Source organism: Anomaloglossus baeobatrachus, chromosome 5 (genome assembly GCF_048569485.1).
Source record: "Anomaloglossus baeobatrachus isolate aAnoBae1 chromosome 5, aAnoBae1.hap1, whole genome shotgun sequence".
NCBI classification, from domain to species: Eukaryota; Metazoa; Chordata; class Amphibia; order Anura; family Aromobatidae; genus Anomaloglossus; species Anomaloglossus baeobatrachus.
In genome coordinates, this window is record NC_134357.1 from 132,209,769 (window position 1) to 132,228,536 (window position 18,768).

The following is an 18,768-nucleotide window of genomic DNA, read 5'->3' on the forward strand; positions in this document are numbered from 1 at the left end:
AGTTCCACCGGCTTCGTGATCCAGGAGATGGTATCAGAGAGGGGTCTCCCATCCACCGAGGCAATCAGTAGGGGCTTCTCGAGTAGAGTAACAGGCAGCTGGTATTTGTCCACCGTGGCCTGCTGGATAAAATTGCCTGCTGCTCCGGAGTCGAGGTATGCCTCAGCCGTGAAGCGCGTCTCTCCTGTTGATACTTGTACCGTCCACATAACTGGATCGGAGAGAGTCCCAGCACCTAGGGTGGCCTCTCCTACCAACCCTAGGCTTTGGAGTTTCCCGGCCTTTCCGGACAGGAGCGTAGGAGATGTGTGTCCCCTCCGCAGTAAAAGCAGAGGCCCTTGGCGAGCCGCTCTGCTCGACGTTGGTCAGACTGTCGTACTCGATCAACCTGCATGGGTTCGTGGACAGGAATCCCAGCGGTAGATGACTGTGGCACAGAGGACTTCTGTGGCGGAGAGGAGTGCCGTACCGCACGTCGCTCACGAACCAGCTCTTTGGAGCGCTCCTGAAAACGAATGTCCACTCGCGTGGCTAGGGCAATCAGGGCATCTACGGTGGAGGGCATGTCACGACCCGCCAACTCATCTTTGATGCGACTTGACAGTCCTTCCCAGAAGGCGGCTGTCAGGGCCTCATTATTCCACCCGAGTTCAGAAGCCAAAGTGCGGAAACGGATGGCGTATTGGCCCACCGTCAGTGTTCCTTGACGTAGGCGGAGAAGTGAAGAAGCAGACGCAGAGGCGCGTCCCGGCTCGTCAAAGGTACTGCGAAAGGCCTGCAGGAACTCTTGAAGATCCTTGGTCATGGGGTCCTCCTTCTCCCATAAGGGGTTCATCCACGCCAGAGCCTCGCCCTCCAGGTGAGACATTATAAAGGCGACCTTGGCTTGGTCGGAGGCGAACAGATGGGGCAGCTGCGTGAAGTGAAGGGAGCATTGGTTTATGAAGCCCCTGCAGGTCTTGGGATCTCCAGCATAACGAGGAGGTGACGCCAAACGGAGTCGGGAAGCATCCGACGCGGCTGCCACTGGTGCGGGAGCCGTGGATTGCCTAGTGGGAGACCTGGGTGCTGCAGGCGTCATTGATGCTTGTAATGTGTACAGGCGAGTGTCCACGGAGGTCATAAATTGCAGCATGCGGGTCTGGACTTCACGCTGGCGTTGGAGTTCCTCTTGCAGGGCCAATAGTGCTGCAGCGGGATCCATGGCCTGATCTTACTGTCAGGGCCGGGCGGTCGGGCAGACCCAGGAGGTGGATCCACTGGACCGAACTCTAAGATGGTGGTAGGGAGTCCGGTAGCTGAAGCACTGATGGGCAGCAGAACAGTCCGTGCAAGTGAAGGTAGCGAAGGAGTCCCTGGGACCACGGAGTCACAGATGGTAGTCCGGGTGACGTAGCTCAGGTTCGGAGGCCGAGATGATGTCAGGCGGGGTCCGGAACCTTGGGAGCGAGATGACAGGTCACCGCAGGGATCCGAGATGGTACGGACTGTCAGATGGCAGACGGACAGCGTGCGGGGCTCGGGATTCAGCAGGACTGGATGGCGAGGCGGGATCAGCTCTAGAAGAGAGATACGTAAGTATGGCAGGAAAACACAAGGAGACCTGACTCCTAGCTCAGAAAACACGAAGATCAGGCCCCGCCCCCTTGGACAAGAACCCCCTTTATACCCCGTACCTGTCTAACCTCATTTCCTGTTAATGGGCGCTGGCCCTTTAAGAAAGGGTCAGTGACCGCGCGCGCGCGCCCTAATGCGCGTGCGCGCGGCCCGGGTGCCAGAAGCCAGGGAAGGAGGCTGAGAGGAGGACGCAGGGGAGCCGAGCAGGGCCTGGGAGGCCGTCGGGCGCCGGGATCGGCGGCCAGGAAGCCCAGGAAGGACGGGCACAAGGGACTGGGACGCGGGGAGCGTGGCAGGTGAGCCGGGGAGCGGGGCAGGGGACCCGGGAAGGGGAGCCGAGGACCCGGGGAGCGTGACATTATGCTCGCCTTTTAGACGGGTATCACAGCTGACGTCATGTAGCCGCCCTGCTGGGCACGTACATTGCAGCAGAGTGCCCGGCCAACCTTCCCCCACACCCTCCCACACATTCCGTACTCTCCCACACCACTTCTGTAAGACCCGTTAGCTGGAGGAGTGGCTTGGAGGCAGCTGCCCACAGTGGCAGCACCAGCATCTGGCCCCCTGCTCAGGATTGCACGTTCAAATGTATCGGTATTGTATGTAAGGTATTAATATCACCAATGGAGATACTGCTGCCCGAGAGGTAAAGACCATGATAGATGACCAACAAAAGGTGCGGGTAATGTATAATGCACGCATGCACATAAAAAACACACATAATACATCATAATACATACACAAATACTAACATACCGCACATACATACAAACACACACTGAATGATTTATAGTGTTAACCTCCCTTAGTATGCCCGGAGGAAGGGCAGTACAGCGGCCATGGATTCCCTGCAGGTTTCCTCCACTGGGGGTTTTTCCTGACCTGAGTGTCACTGTACGCTCTTCGTGAGTGATGAGAGGTAGCAAACATATACATATAACACATACTAAACTATAATAAATATCACTTAGTTTAACTTTCAAAAATGTATCGGTATCACAGAGGCCAATACATTTCAAATCACTGATGAGAGGGAGCGCTGCTCTGCATCTCATCAATGTCACGCTGTCTGTGGTCTCGGACCGTTCAGTACAGTGGTGACATCACTACTGTGCTGATATGGGCAGAGCACAGACAGTGGGCATTCGTGGGCAGAGGAGCAGCGGCGGGGACCGAGGTAAGGTGACTATGTATTTATTCCCTACACAGTGGGGGCATATAATGCTATAATGGGCTGCACAGCACTGTGTGGTGGGTGTAGAGCTCTGTGTGGGGGTTGTAGAGCCCTATGTGGGGGGGGTGCAGAGCTCTGTGGGAGGGGTGCAGAGCCCTGTGTGGAGGGTTGCAGAGCCTTGTGTGGAGGGGTGCAGAGCGCTGCATGGAGGGGTGCAGAGCCCTGTGTGGGGGGGTGCAGAGTGCAGTGTGGGGGGGATGCAGAGCGCCGTGTGCAGGGTGCAGAGCACCATGTGGAGGGGTGCAGACCGCCGTGTGGTGGGTGCAGAGCCCTATGTGGAGCTGTTACTTGCAATTCTGTAGTGAGGAGAGGTCAGTGCTGGGTAGAATACTGACAGCCAATGAGTGTGCAGAGGGTGGGCAGAGGGCAGGTCTGGACAGTGAGGCCAGGCAGTGCCAGCTCTGACTGTGAGGTATGGCATAGGAAGATTTCATGTTTGGTTGAGCTGCAGATAAATAAAGTGTCTACAGAGAATAAAGGGATAATTCAAGAGGAACAAAAGTTAAAAAAACAAAACAATAATGTAGGGGTCTTCTACATGACAATACAGCACAGATTAGCTTAAAAAAAAAAGTTTGAGTTTATGTCGGACGACTCCTTTGACTATTCCTCCCAAAATGTATGGATGCCAGGCAGAATTATTAATACCTATTTATGCTACTAAATGTATTCTTTAAATCTTACATGAATTATTTATGTGTTTGGCATATTTTTCCTTTGAAACATTTGACAGAGATATCATATCCATCAATGCAATATGGCTGACAGGAAGTAGGTTTGGATTTTCTGAAAAATGATGGGTTACTGCATATAGGAATTCTTAAACACAGCCAAGTACACCATTTTTTTATTGAACGCAAAGCCTACGATGGCTGTATAGGTGGAATCTTATGTATTCCTAGCTATTTATCATGTAAGTCCTCAGTGTAAGCTTGATTCGACAATATTTTAGACTTTCGGTGTGTCTACGTAAACACCAATGAGCATAATGGGCCCTATGCACATCAGAAAAACTCAGAGTCAGAGTAATCAAAGTGCTTACCCCAGAAATATGGCAAACATGGCAATTATGCAAAAATACAGCTACACCAATATAGGTTTGGAATGGGCGAAATGGAGTGTGGACTGACCTGCCCATCAAATTCATCATAAGTTACGCCACTAAACTTACTGCAGAAATGTATTTTAGCCAGCCGCGGGTTGAAGTACATTTCTGGCAGTAGTGCACAGTGGGAATCAGACAGGATTCATTAAGTGGCAATTGCTGCAAAGTGTACTAAAGCCAGAACTTTATTAAGATTGGCATGTGCTTAGTCAATCACCAATTTTCTAAGTAAATATATTTCTAAAGTTCTATTGATATGAATTTCTTACTAGATGTCGGTAACAACCTATCCAATCCACACAGGCAAATAAATCAAACCATAGATGTTCATAATTTAAGTAATGTGTGATAATGAGAAATGACACAGGTAAAAAGTATTAAACACATGAAGAAAGAGAAGTGCAAAAAGCCATGGAATGTCATCATACCAGCTGAAATCTATCAGTAATTAGAAATTAATCCTGCCACTTTGTGAAAAATATCAGCTGGTTCAACTGATGGCCTATTGAAAGGTGTCTCAATACCAAGGTGTCACACAAGAAATATCTCATGATGGGTAAAAACAGTGACCTGTCTCAAGACTTTCGCAACCTTATTGTTTGAAAACAATCTGATGGCATTGGTTGCAGAAAAATTTCTAAACTATTGATGGTTCCAGTAAAGCTGGGGCCATAATCTGGAAATGGAGATAACATAATTTCACCACAACTAAATGCTCCCCGAAGATTTCAGACAGAGGAGTTAAAATAATTATCAGAAGAACTGTCCAAGAGCCAAAAACCACCTGTGGAGAGCTACAGAAAGACCTGGAATCAGCAAGTACAATTGTTTCGAAGAAACACTAACGCATCAACCTTCATGGTCTTCATGCATGCTCACCACATAAGACACCATTGCTGAACAAAGAGCAACAAAGAGAGGGGGATTTAGAATTGGGTGGGGGGGTGTCATATTTTTTTAAAAAAAGAATCTTATTCTTCTGAATAGTCCCCTTAGGGGACTTGAACAGGCACTAGTTTGATTGCTTGTGTTATATACAACAAAACCATAGCATTGGTGCATATAATGAAAATCACTGTCTCCTTTGAAGCTTGGCCACAGGCTTCCTACTTGCACTGTATATGTAAGTTGAATATCATGAAAAAATGAATATATACCACCAGGTCCTCAGACAGTTCTCTTTTCCTCTTTCTGTTCTCCAAGGTTAGTTTGGCACACACGGACTCACAATGCAAATATGGAATCAACTTTCCCCTTTTAGTCCGGTTTCAGGTGAGATTTTAATTTTCATTTAATGTAAGAGCACCTGAGGAAGAGAACAGCACAGTCCTTGAAACGTGTAGTGCAATAAAATAAATTATTATTCCTTCATTTATGGTCTGCAGCGTTCTCTTATACACCGCTTTCTCTTTTACCTCCTAATACTGACATCACAGTAACATGAGAAGTCAGATGATAAAGATGTCAACAAAGGTCCTGCCTTGCAGAGTACAAGACCTGTGGTGACATTATGATCACATGACCGATCATATAATTGTGATGTCACCAAAGGTCCTCAAGCAGTCTCCGCATTGGATGCAGCACTCATGGTAATCAGTGTAGCTCCTCCTGTAGATGCTGGTGGCCCCCAAGTGAGGGGGCCCTGGCTAACTGCCCATTTTACCCTACTCTAACACCGGCCCTGGGAAAAGCCAATTACCTAACCTGAGTCTAATGGAAAATTTATGTAAGAAATAAAAGCTCAGAGTTCATAGAAAGAGACTATAGGACCTTAAAGATTTGAAGAGTATTGTGTGGAAGAATGGGCCAAATTCCAGCCTAAGCAATACATGCAACTAGATTCTTCAAGCAGGAGGCATCTTGAATATTCATCACCAGAAAAGGCTTTTGTACTAAGTAATTAATCAGTAAATCAATTTCAGAAAGAGTGTTCAACATTTTTTTCTTCGTCATTTCTCCTTATTACACATAACTTAATTTATGGACATCTATGGTTTGATTTCTTTGCCTGTTTGAATTGGATGGACTGTTACCGACAACTGGTAAAATAGTGATTTGGAAATCTGTTATAGCCATATTATATTCAGAACATAGAACACAGATGAAAAGTTGAAAGTTAGACATTTTTTCTATTTAATTAAAAAAAATAAATGGTAACAACACATCTACAAAAGCATTGCCCTTTGTGCACAAGGATGTCTCCATAATCTGAATCTTTTGATGATATTATGTACTGTTCACCGACTTTCCTGGTGTTTAACAAACAGTTTGTCAAATATCCAAACCTCATTAAATTCAATGGGAGGCAAAAGCAAAGGCATAAACAACACCTTCAGGGAGGCCAAAGCTTCCAAAACAGGTCAAAACACATCCATTAGCGTCCTAGACTGTTAACATAAGACAAATTGAGATGGATGTGTTACTGGTGTAGGCCTGTTGTGCTGGGAGCCCTCATGCCTCATACCACAGCTCAACCTGCATTTCTGCTTAGCCACACTCAGGTGGCACCAGTATTAGCTTCATAAAGTGGTATTGGTAGACATATTGAAGGATAGTAAGAGAGCTACATGAATGAAAGGTAGCTGCATGTGTACCACCCCCGTGTCAGTGGCCGAGCCACTCGGATCCGGAAGCGCAGTGGCTCAGGGGTCCCCAGACCCAGAAGGGTGGGGGGTCGTGTGGACACTCGAAGTGTAAAGGGGGGAATTATGTACGGGTTGAATTAGATGGACTTAGAGTCTCCCTTCAACCTTAAAAACTATGATACTATGTACAGGGGAGTTGGAAGTTCATGACGCCACCCACAGTACGTGGTAAGATGGTGTACTACCGCTGCTGTTGGGAGCGCCCGGTGGTGGTGGTATGGCAGCAAGGTGTTTAACCCCTCTGTGGGTAGGGGGTTTTGCCCTGGGGGCCGGTGATGGTGGTGGAGGGGTGCTGTTGGGGAAGAAAGGGTTTTCTTCGTAGTCACTCAGTCCAAGAATACTGACACTGACAGCTTGTAAACCAGAATTCTGAGCACTGCTTCAGCAAGGAGGGAGCACGCTTGGATCCGTGCCTTTGGTGTTGCTTGTTAGCCTGTGACCATTTCTGGGGCACCTTCTTCACTATTTGGACCCTGTAGTGTAGAACTAGTCGGGTCCCGCTCACCTGTATGGCTAACGGAGTGAGCTTGCTCTCAGGGTTCACGCTTGGGATTTTCTGGACTATGTTTGGGAAAGTCCTATTCCATCGGTGCACTAGTACCCTGATTTTGGAGCGGGTGAGGGATGAATCTTGAAGACTTCACCCCCATCTGGTAAATTACCAGGACGCTTGAAGCTAGTTCCCGGCCTAGGTTCCACGTACCCCTTAGTGCCCTGGACCCTGCCCGGAGATGGCTCAAGGCCGCCGGCTGCCCTCATCGGCAGATCCGTAGCCCCTTGACACGATCCCCTGTGACCGGGGTTCCAGCTCCTACCAGACCCAGACCAACATCTGCCACCTAGTATTCTACAAGGAGCCTAGCTCCTGACCTCCTCTCTCTTCTCCTCACACTTCACTTCTCTCTCACTGACACTTCTGACTTTCCCCTACCAAGCCCCCAAGTGGGTGGCCCTATTCACTTCAGGCCCCCCAATGGTGTGTCTGGTGGGTGTGGTGCAAAGTGTTCCTAGGGTTTTGACTTTCTCTGATCTTAGCAACACCAAAGAACAGGAATCCGTAACCAATGAGCATGCGGATACTGTGCAGAAGGGCAGGTTGCACAATACCCTGTGATGACTTGATTGGCCAGGGCGTCACATTCTCCCTTGGTTAAACGTAGCTCGTCCCCGACACCCGACACCAGAGGTTTATTTTGTTTCAACTGCAGGAAAAGTTAAAGTAAAATGGTAAAAACACTTAATAAGGGGATCCATCCCACACAGGGGAAGCACTTTTCTTAAACGTTACTAACTTTTAAGAGTTCATCGTCCAACAGTGGGACGCTACCGGTTTCATTGGTAACGGAGGCTTAACCTACTCCGTTGCAGCCCCTTCCTGCGACGGTCCAGTCCCAACGTCCCGGACCCAACAACCCACCACCCAAACAACCTGACCCCCTGGAAACCTATCCGCAGGTCCGTGACCAGGTTAAGGTCCCGGGTGTTGTCTTTAGACGACCCCGATTGGCACAGGAGGTGCAACTTTGTACAATACACAAGTTCGTGTTGGTCACGCCAATCCTGTGACCATGGTCCATATTTACTTATATATACACCATTAAAATATAACGGAGTCCATGTACCAGTTGTACATTCTGAAAAGGAATTTGGTTGTTAATCAGGTAACTTCTTCGTTCATTTTCAATTATTTACTCAAACTTTCATTTGCTGATATCTATATGAAAAATAACAAACTGTGAAAAAAAATAAATGAAAACACCGATACCAAACAGTTCTATGGCATCGTAAAACTACTGGCATTGTAACATTTTCAATAATACACTGCCGGGTCCCGTAGCCACGCTTCCTTGCGACTACGTGCCACTGACACCGGCACAAACCCTTCCTCAAACATCACATGCTTGGTCACCTCCAGGGCATACCAGCTCCTCTCTCCGCAATGCCGGGTATATGTAACCATCTCCTCAGGTTGAAGGTTGCGCTCAGGGTGCCCCCAAGGGAGGTGCTGCCCCACATCCCGTTTGGGACACATATACCCCAGCTGTGAGGCCTGCTTCGCAGATGAATCCCCACCCCTGCTTGGGGTCAAACTGCTCCACAAGGCCACGGCACCGTGGCCATTTAACTCGAGAAGCAGTGCCCCTCACTTGCTCCTTTTCTGTTCTGTCATGGGTGGCAAGCTCCCGTCGTCGCCGGTTTTGGGTTGTGATCTCCGCTTGTAATTGGTATTGGTGTCGTTCCCAGTAGGAGGCATCAGCGTCCGGCCTCAGCTCCCTATCTGGCTCTTGTGTTATCTGGACTCTTGCGGCCCCAACAGCCGTTGGGATGCCGCGCGGTAGCGGAATTGGTGGATTTCTGGGCTCCGCTTCCATAGCTGAAGGTAGAAAGACCGACTGCTCCGCAGCCAGGGATGCAGGGTCCGTGTGCTCTGCCTCTGAGGACGGGCCCGGTGAGGCAGCTGGGTCTGGTCTGGCTGGTGTCTGGTTAACCGCTGCCGTGACTGGAATGAGGGCCATAGTCGGGATCTCCGCAGCTGGAGCTTCTTGTAGAGACACCGAAGGTTCTGCTGCCGGGGTTGGTGTGGGCAGCTCGGCATCCGCCGAGCACGGGGTAGATGATGGTGGAGTGCTCACCGCGAGCGGGGTGCGGTCCGGATCCCTCAGCCACTGTGGCCGGATTTGAGCAATCAGTAGGGACTGGGTAACCGCTTACCCTCTCTTCACGTGGGATTTCGATCTCACGGGCTCGCACTGCCATCATCGAGCTCCTCATCTCTTCCCTCCAGTGGTTCAGTATAAACAGGAACTGCGTCTGCATTCTCCTGCACAACTGCTCCGTCTCCTCCTCTATCCATGTCGCGGTCACAGGGACAGCACGTTCTGGGGACCAGTCTCGCTCCGCCATCTTGCCACTGCATCGTCAAGGAACGTTATGGCCGAGTCCCGGCATCCCTGCTCCACTTCCCCTGGTATTATATTCCAGCTTGCCCCCTTGGTCTTTTCTCAGCACTCTTTCGCGCGCTGTGGCCCTCTGGGAACTTCCGGTTCTGGGCTCACATGCAAGACAAAGGGCGGGGCTTAGGCTTTGCGCGCTTTCTCGGAGAAGACAGCGCTTTGGCGCAAAAAGATGGCGGACAATGGTGGAATTGGCGGGAAAAGGACTCTTGACTCGCGGTTTACGGCTTTCAAGGCGCACGTCACCCAGGTAAGTGGGTCCTGCTTGTATCCTGTTCGTGACGCCAGGTTTTTTGAGGTGTACCGCCCCCATGTCAGCGGCCGAGCCGCTCGGATCCGGAACCGCGGTGGCTCGAGGGGTCTCCGGACCCGGGAGGGGGATCGTGCGGACACGCGAAGTGAAAAGGGGGGAATTATGTACAAGGGAGTTGGAAGTTCGTGACACCACCCACGGTGCGTGGTAAGATGGTGTACTACCGCTGTTGTTGGGAGTGCCCGATGGCGGTGGTATTTCAGCAAGGTGTTTAACCCCTCCATGAGTAGGGGGTTTTGCACCGGGGGCCCGATGATGGTGCTGAAGGGGTGCCATTGGGGAGGAAAGGGTTTTCTGCGTACTCACTCAGTCCAAGAATAATGACACCGACAGCTTGTAAAACCAGAATTCTGAGCACCGCTGCAGCAGGAGGGAGCACGCTTGGATCCATGCCCTTGGTGTTGCTTGTTAGCCTGTGACTTTTTCCATGGCACCTTCTTCACTATTTGAACCCTGTAGTATGGAACTAGTTGGGTCCCGCTCACCCGTATGGCTAACAGAGGGAGCTTGCTCTTAGGGTTCACGCTTGTGATTTTCTGGACTAAGTTTGGGAAAGTCTTATCCCATCGGCACGCTAGTACCCCGATTTGGAGCAGGTGAGGGATGAATCTTGAAGACTTCACCCTCGTCGGTAAATTACCAGGACGCTTGAAGCTACTTCCCGGCCTAGGGTTCACGTACCCCGTCGTGCCCTGGCCTCTGCCCGGAGATGGCTCAAGGCCGCCGACTGCCCTCCTCGGCAGATCCGTGCCCCTTGACACGATACCCTGCGACAGGGGTTCCAGCTCCTACCAGGCCCAGACCAACATTTGCCACCTAGTATTCTACAAGGAGCCCAGCTCCTGACCTCCTCTCTCTTCTCCTCACACTTCACTTCTCTCTCCCTGACACTTCTGACTTTCCCCTACCAACCCCCCAAGTGGGTGGCCCTATTCCCTTCAGGCCCCCCCAATGGTGTGTCTGGTGGGTGTGGTGCAAAGTGTTCCTAGGGTTTTGACTGGCTCTGATCTTAGCAACACCAAAGAACAGGGATCCATAACCAAGGAGGATGCGTATACTGTGCAGAAGGGCAGGTTGCACAATACCCTGTGACGACCTGATAGGCCAGGGCGTCACACATGCCTGCCAGTCTGGGAGCTCTACTGCTAGAAGCAACACACAACAAGGAAACCCAACTAGGAGTCGCCCTTCCCATTTCCCAAAATTAGAGGAAGACACCAGGAAAGTGGGATCAATTATCCCAGACTACAAACAGTACAATAGCAGAGCAGTCAGGCCTGGGCCATGCATGAGACAGGGTCTGGGCCAGCATTTACAGCTTTCAAATTATTATAAAATTAATACATGGGTGAGTGACCGGTGTAGGCCTGTTGTGCTGGGAGCCCTCATGCCTCATACCACAGCTCAACCTGTATTTCTGCTTAGCCACACTCAAGTGGCACCAATATTAGCTTCATAGACTGTTATTGCCAGACACATTTAAAGATAGTATGAGAGCTACATGAGTGAAAGGTAGCTGCATGCCTGCCAGTTTTGGAGCCCTACTGCTATAGCAACACACAACAAGGAGATCCAAATAGGAGTCCCCATCCCAATTTCCAAAAATTAGTGGCACACACCAGGAAATTGGCATTAATTGCAACAGACTACAAATAGTAAAATGACGCAGTAGTCAGGTCTGAGCCATGCATGAGACAGGGTCTTGGCCAGCATTTATAGCTTTAAAATTAATTTAAAATTAAGAAGTTGGTGGGTGAGTAACCAGTGTAGGCCTGCTGTGCTCTGAGACCCTTGCCAATACAGGCAACACACAACACGGAGACGAAGCTGGGACTCTCCAGATTAAAAAAAAACTAGGGGCAGACACCACTAAAATAACATCAATTGCCCCACAGTACAAATAGTATAATAGAGCAGCATGGATGTATGGCACCCCTGAGCCTTCGGTCTCCACAGGGTACTGCACCTCACTTAAGGTGCAGTGCTCAACCCGGATCCAGAGGCAGTCGGTACCGGTTTCACAACTTACACAACTCAACTACACAACTATGGTTCCCTCCCTACTGGGGACCGGGCTAGGGTAGGGTCTTAAGGCAGTCTCCAAACATGGGGGGCAGCCACCCACTAGTGACAGGGACCTGGTGGAGGAGCATCCACTAAGGGGAGTTAGAAGCCAACACAACAGTTAAAGAGTTCTCCAGCAGCAGAGGAAAGGAGCAGACAAATTTACCGGTGGCTCTAGTGGGACACAGGAGTTCAAACGGTTGCCGAGGGGAGAGCTTCATTGCTCCCTCGGGACTGGCGCCAGACAAGGTACAGGACCCTAGGGAAGATCATTCTTTAAGCTGGTTTTCCAGAATCTGCCGGGATGAGGAGATTGCAATTCTCCCTGGCCAACACAGTGCCTGAAGCATAGTGCCAAATAGGATCTGGGGCCTTGATCTGCATCAGGCCACATTGCAGAACCGTGGCACCTGCAAAGGGGATGGGCGTTTTACTCCACACGGACTGGGGTCCCCAAGAAGCTTTCAGCCACGGGGATCAATTTCACACGACGTTAGGGGGAAGGGCCCACCGACCACTACACCGGACTGACCTCCGAAGGAATCCGTGTTCGACGGTGCCCATCACAGCGGGCTCTGAGCATGACCAGAACCACAGGTGTCTTCTTAGAATGCGCAGTGCGTGTCTGAAGACGAAAAACAAGCACCCTGATAACAAGGCTGTGGGAATGGCAAGTGCGCATGCGCTGGATCTCAAGCAGCGACGGTATGTCGCTCCTTGTAAATCCATAGTATCACGCGCCCACAGGGGCGTGATACCATGGAAAACATGCAAACACCCACAGGGAAATGCGACGCCCATGGGGCTAGAGCCCCTGCTCCTTTTACATAGGGTACACGTAAGTAATAAAAAATATTTGTATACATTCACATTACACACTATTACAACACAGGTATGAGTAGGAAGTGGTTACTAGGCCACACTTTACACTGCTACTAGGTTAGAACACATAAATTACCTGACAGGTTCCCTTTAAGGGGAAATGTTTTGTATGGATTGATTCACACTATTGATTATTCCATTTTGCATGTGTGAAAATGCTGGTGATTTCAGAGTAAGTTCACACAATGAAATCACAGTGCATTCTTTTAGGTGCAATTTACAAAAAATGCGTCATCACTAGTGATGAGCGAGCATGCTTGTCACTACTCGGTACTCGCACGAGTATCGCTGTACTCGGGCTGCTCGGCGGGGACCGAGTAATCTCGCGATACTCGTGCTGTACTCGTGGTCTTCATTTCTGCATGTTGGCGCTCTTTTGAGAGCCAGCCCTCATGCAGGGATTGGCTGGCAGACCACTGCAATGCCACAGCCCTGTTAGTTGTGGAATTGCAGTGATTGGCCGGCCTGCACAGCGTGACCGAGCCTTTATATCGGCCGGCGCGCTGTGCTCTGCTCACAGCTATCCAGACAGTGAGTGCAGGGAGAGTGTCGCTGATTCAGGGAAAGCTTTGCGGCCCTTTATAGTTAGTTCCGGAGCAGGGCTGCAAACAGTGTGACCAGAAGTCCTTCTCAGGACTATTCTAGTTGTATACAGGCAGGCAGGGTATAGCCAGGTCGGAGTACAGTAGCAGAGTCCTTCTCAGGACTATTGTTGCTATATACAGGCAGGGTATAGCCAGGTCGGAATACAGGCTAGTGACCAGAAGAGTCCTTGTCAGGACTATTGTAGCAGTATACAGGCAGGCAGGCAGGGTATATAGCCATTCCTAGTGGTGACCGTATACCAGCCTTCATCATATCTGGGGCTGGTGTACACAGTGTAAAACAGTCCAGATAGTGTCAGACTTCTCAGTAATTGTCGCTCCTAAAAACCAGTTAGGTTCTTATTGCGTCCGTGCTTGCATTTAAAAACAGCACGTGTGTGGCAGTCGGTGGCAGGGTACAGGTGCGCGTTTTGCACAAACTATTATATAACGCACAAGTCTAGTGTATAAAACACGTCAGTCAGCAGTGTCTGATAGTGTCAGACTTCTCAGTAATTGTCGCTCCTAAAAACCAGTTAGGTTCTTATTGCGTCCGTGCTTGCATTTAAAAACAGCACGTGTGTGGCAGTCGGTGGCAGCGTACAGGTGCGCGTTTTGCACAAACTATTATATAACGCACAAGTCTAGTGTATAATACACGTCAGTCAGCAGTGTCTGATAGTGTCAGACTTCTCAGTAATTGTCGCTCCTAAAAACCAGTTAGGTTCTTATTGCGTCCGTGCTTGCATTTAAAAACAGCACGTGTGTGGCAGTCGGTGGCAGGGTACAGGTGCGCGTTTTGCACAAACTATTATATAACGCACAAGTCTAGTGTATAATACACGTCAGTCAGCAGTGTCTGATAGTGTCAGACTTCTCAGTAATTGTCGCTCCTAAAAACCAGTTAGGTTCTTATTGCGTCCGTGCTTGCATTTAAAAACAGCACGTGTGTGGCAGTCGGTGGCAGGGTACAGGTGCGCGTTTTGCACAAACTATATATAACGCACAAGTCTAGTGTATAATACACGTCAGTCAGCAGTGTCTGATAGTGTCAGACTTCTCAGTAATTGTCGCTCCTAAAAACCAGTTAGGTTCTTATTGCGTCCGTGCTTGCATTTAAAAACAGCACGTGTGTGGCAGTCGGTGGCAGCGTACAGGTGCGCGTTTTGCACAAACTATTATATAACGCACAAGTCTAGTGTATAATACACGTCAGTCAGCAGTGTCTGATAGTGTCAGACTTCTCAGTAATTGTCGCTCCTAAAAACCAGTTAGGTTCTTATTGCGTCCGTGCTTGCATTTAAAAACAGCACGTGTGTGGCAGTCGGTGGCAGGGTACAGGTGCGCGTTTTGCACAAACTATTATATAACGCACAAGTCTAGTGTATAATACACGTCAGTCAGCAGTGTCTGATAGTGTCAGACTTCTCAGTAATTGTTGCTCCTAAAAACCAGTTAGGTTCTTATTGCGTCCGTGCTTGCATTTAAAAACAGCACGTGTGTGGCAGTCGGTGGCAGGGTACAGGTGCGCGTTTTGCACAAACTATTATATAACGCACAAGTCTAGTGTATAATACACGTCAGTCAGCAGTGTCTGATAGTGTCAGACTTCTCAGTAATTGTCGCTCCTAAAAACCAGTTAGGTTCTTATTGCGTCCGTGCTTGCATTTAAAAACAGCACGTGTGTGGCAGTCGGTGGCAGCGTACAGGTTCCCGTTTTGCACAAACTATTATATAACGCACAAGTCTAGTGTATAATACACGTCAGTCAGCAGTGTCTGATAGTGTCAGACTTCTCAGTAATTGTCGCTCCTAAAAACCAGTTAGGTTCTTATTGCGTCCGTGCTTGCATTTAAAAACAGCACGTGTGTGGCAGTCGGTGGCAGGGTACAGGTGCGCGTTTTGCACAAACTATTATATAACGCACAAGTCTAGTGTATAATACACGTCAGTCAGCAGTGTCTGATAGTGTCAGACTTCTCAGTAATTGTCGCTCCTAAAAACCAGTTAGGTTCTTATTGCGTCCGTGCTTGCATTTAAAAACAGCACGTGTGTGGCAGTCGGTGGCAGGGTACAGGTGCGCGTTTTGCACAAACTATTATATAACGCACAAGTCTAGTGTATAATACACGTCAGTCAGCAGTGTCTGATAGTGTCAGACTTCTCAGTAATTGTCGCTCCTAAAAACCAGTTAGGTTCTTATTGCGTCCGTGCTTGCATTTAAAAACAGCACGTGTGTGGCAGTCGGTGGCAGCGTCAGGCTCCATATTGTCCCTGGATAGAGACGTGCATGATGGCCTGTAAACATGAAGTGCCCATTGTAAGGAAGTGGGTCTATTGTAGTATAGCCCTTAGGCAGGGCAGCCAAAAATTGGGAGGCTCCATATTGTCCCTGGATAGAGACGTGCATGATGGCCTGTAAACATGAAGTGCCCATTGTAAGGAAGTGGGTCTATTGTAGTATAGCCCTTAGGCAGGGCAGCCAAAAATTGGGAGGCTCCACATTGTCCCTGGATAGAGATGTGCATGAGGGCCTCAAAACATTGTTCCCATTGCAAAGGAGCGGGTCTCCTGTCGTTGTAATGCCCATTCAGAAAGAATGGGCGAAAAAATTTACCACTGGGGGTATACCTGAAACAACGGCTTAACTATTGTAACGGTCACCATGATGGCGCATGAGGAGAAGGAGGAGCAGTCCAGCGATTAGCCAAAGTCCAGAAGTGTGTTACCATGGGTGAGTGGAGGTACATGGCAAATTCCCGTTACAAACTTTAAATTCCGCTGTAATTTGCTGTTGGTGTGTGTGGTGAAGTCTGGCCAAATCCAACCCTTGTTCATCTTGATCAGAGTCAGCCTGTCAGCATTTACAGTTGACAGGCGGGTGCGTTAATCTGTAATGATTCCACCTGCGGCACTAAAAACACGCTCTGACAAAACGCTAGCGGCAGGGCAGGCCAGGACTTCCAAGGCGTAGAGAGCCAATTCATGCCATGTGTCCAGCTTGGATACACATTAATTGTAAGGCACAGAGGAATGTCGGAGTACAGTTGTTTGATCTGCAAGGTACTCCTTGAGCATCTGGGCAAACTTAGGATTTCTTGTGGCACTACCCCTCACCTCAGGGGCTGTGGTATGTGAGGGGCTGAGAAAACTGTCCCACATCTTAAAGACTGTTCCCCTACCTCTGGCGGATTGGACTTGTGCCCCTCTCGGCTGTACGCCTTGGTTGTCCACTGATTCCTGACCTATGCCGCTAGCGTTTTGTGAGGGGAATGCTTTGCCTACTTCCGTGACTATGGCCTTCTGGAACTGCTGCATTTTGCCTGACCTCTCCGCCTCGGGAATAAGAGACATAAAGTTGTCCTTTTAGCGTGGGTCTAACAGTGTTACCAACCAGTAATGATTGTCGGCCAAGATGTTCTTAACGCGAGGGTCACGAGACAGGCAGCTTACCATAAAGTCAGCCATGTGTGCCAGACTCTTAACAGCCATCACTTCAGTATCCTGACCAACACGATGACTGAACATGCTGTCCTCCTCCTCCTCCTCCTCCTCATCATCTACCCTGTCCTCTGGCCAGCCACGCTGAACCGAGGATATGACTGCATGTCATATCCTCAATTTGGCCAGAGAGTTGCTCCATGTCTTCATCCTCCTCCTCGTCATAGTCCTCCACTGCACGTTGTGATGAGACGAGGCTGGGCTGTGTGTTATCATCACCCACACCCACTACTGTTTCTTGCTCAAACTCATCGCGCTCCACCTGCAATGCATCATGGTTGTTTTTTGAGCAGAGACCATTTTAGAAGGCAGAGAAGCGGTATGGTGACGCTAATAATGTCGTCATCGCCGCTCACCATCTTGGTGGAGTCCTCAAAGTTTTGGCGGATGGTGCATAGGTCGGACATCCCTCTCCACTCCTCAGGTGTTATGTGTGGAGTTTGACCCATTTCCCGACGGCTTAGGTGATGCAGGTACTCAACAACTGCCCTCTTCTGCTCACATATCCTGACCAACATGTGCAGAGTTGAATTCCAAAGCGTGGGGACATCACACACAAGTCTGTGTGCCGGAAGATGCAAACGGCGTCTTAAGCCGGCAAGTCCGGCTGAAGCAGTAGGTGACTTTCGAAAATGTGCAGACAGGCGGCGAACTTTTATCAGCAGATCAGACAGCTCTGAGTATGACTTTAGAAACCGCTGAACCACGAGGTTGAGCACATGGGCCACGCATGGAACATGTGTCAGCTGGCCTCGCCTCAAAGCCGCCACCAGGTTCCGGCCATTGTCACACACGACCTTTCCTGGCTTTAGGTTCAGAGTTGTGAGCCAGTGATCTGCCTGCTGTTTCAGAGCTGTCCACACCTCTTCTGCATTGTGGGGTTTGTCACCTATGCAGATTAGCTTCAGCACTGCCTGTTGCCGCTTCGCCGACGCAGTGCTGCAGTGCTTCTGTGTCGCCCTGGACAAGCCAGGGGCCACAGAGCACAACACTTAAACACCCCACACTCCCTGCAGGCATATCATAGTCAAAACACAAAATCCTAGTTGCCTTCCCCAGGGGCTGTTGTCCACACCAGGGTGTGGAGCCAGGCGGTTGGTCTCCACCCACCGAGGAGGAGGGAAAACACAGGCAGTGAGAGTTAAGCTAAGGAAGTGGAAGGAGGAAAGTAGTAGAGAGGAGAAAAGTGACAGCAAAGAGCCTGAAGTTGGTCCGGGTGTGTGGACCGGACAGGACAGCAAGGTTGGCAGGATGTGGTGACCGTCTGCAGTTGAGGCCGATTGGAGTCTGCCGTAAGGACCGTGGACGGGTGGTGACCCGGCCGTACCGGACCGGTATACAAAGAGAAGCCAGCACCATTGGCAGAGGACTTTCGGATCCCGGCAAGGCTTGGTGTCGCCGTGAATTTGCCAAATCCGTTAGTGAAGGGAACCTCAGGGTTTCCAAACAGCCAAGTCCAGATAGAAGGCAACCGTACAACCGTGAAGGGGAGACACCGCCACCGCCAAGGGCAACCGTCTCCCAGGGCCAGCGCCTGTGGGCAAAAGGGGCTCCTCCGGCCCATATCCAGGTCGGGGAGCGGGTTACCGTTGGGAAACCATCACTACCAACACTTAACTTAGGTGCAGGGAGAGACAGTCATCACTAACCTGCAGGGAGGAACAACCGCAGCCGTCCGAGTGACCCGTCCATCCAGCCACTTGTTTTACCGTGAACTGTGTCATCATCATTGGGCTGAGTGAGTACCTCCATGCCGTGCGGCACAGCGCTGCCCCTGCGACCCTGCACCTCATCAGGCCCCGCAACCCGCCTGTCATCCATCTCTACCCCATCACCAGGCCCCGGGACAACCAACCCCCCTACCCACGG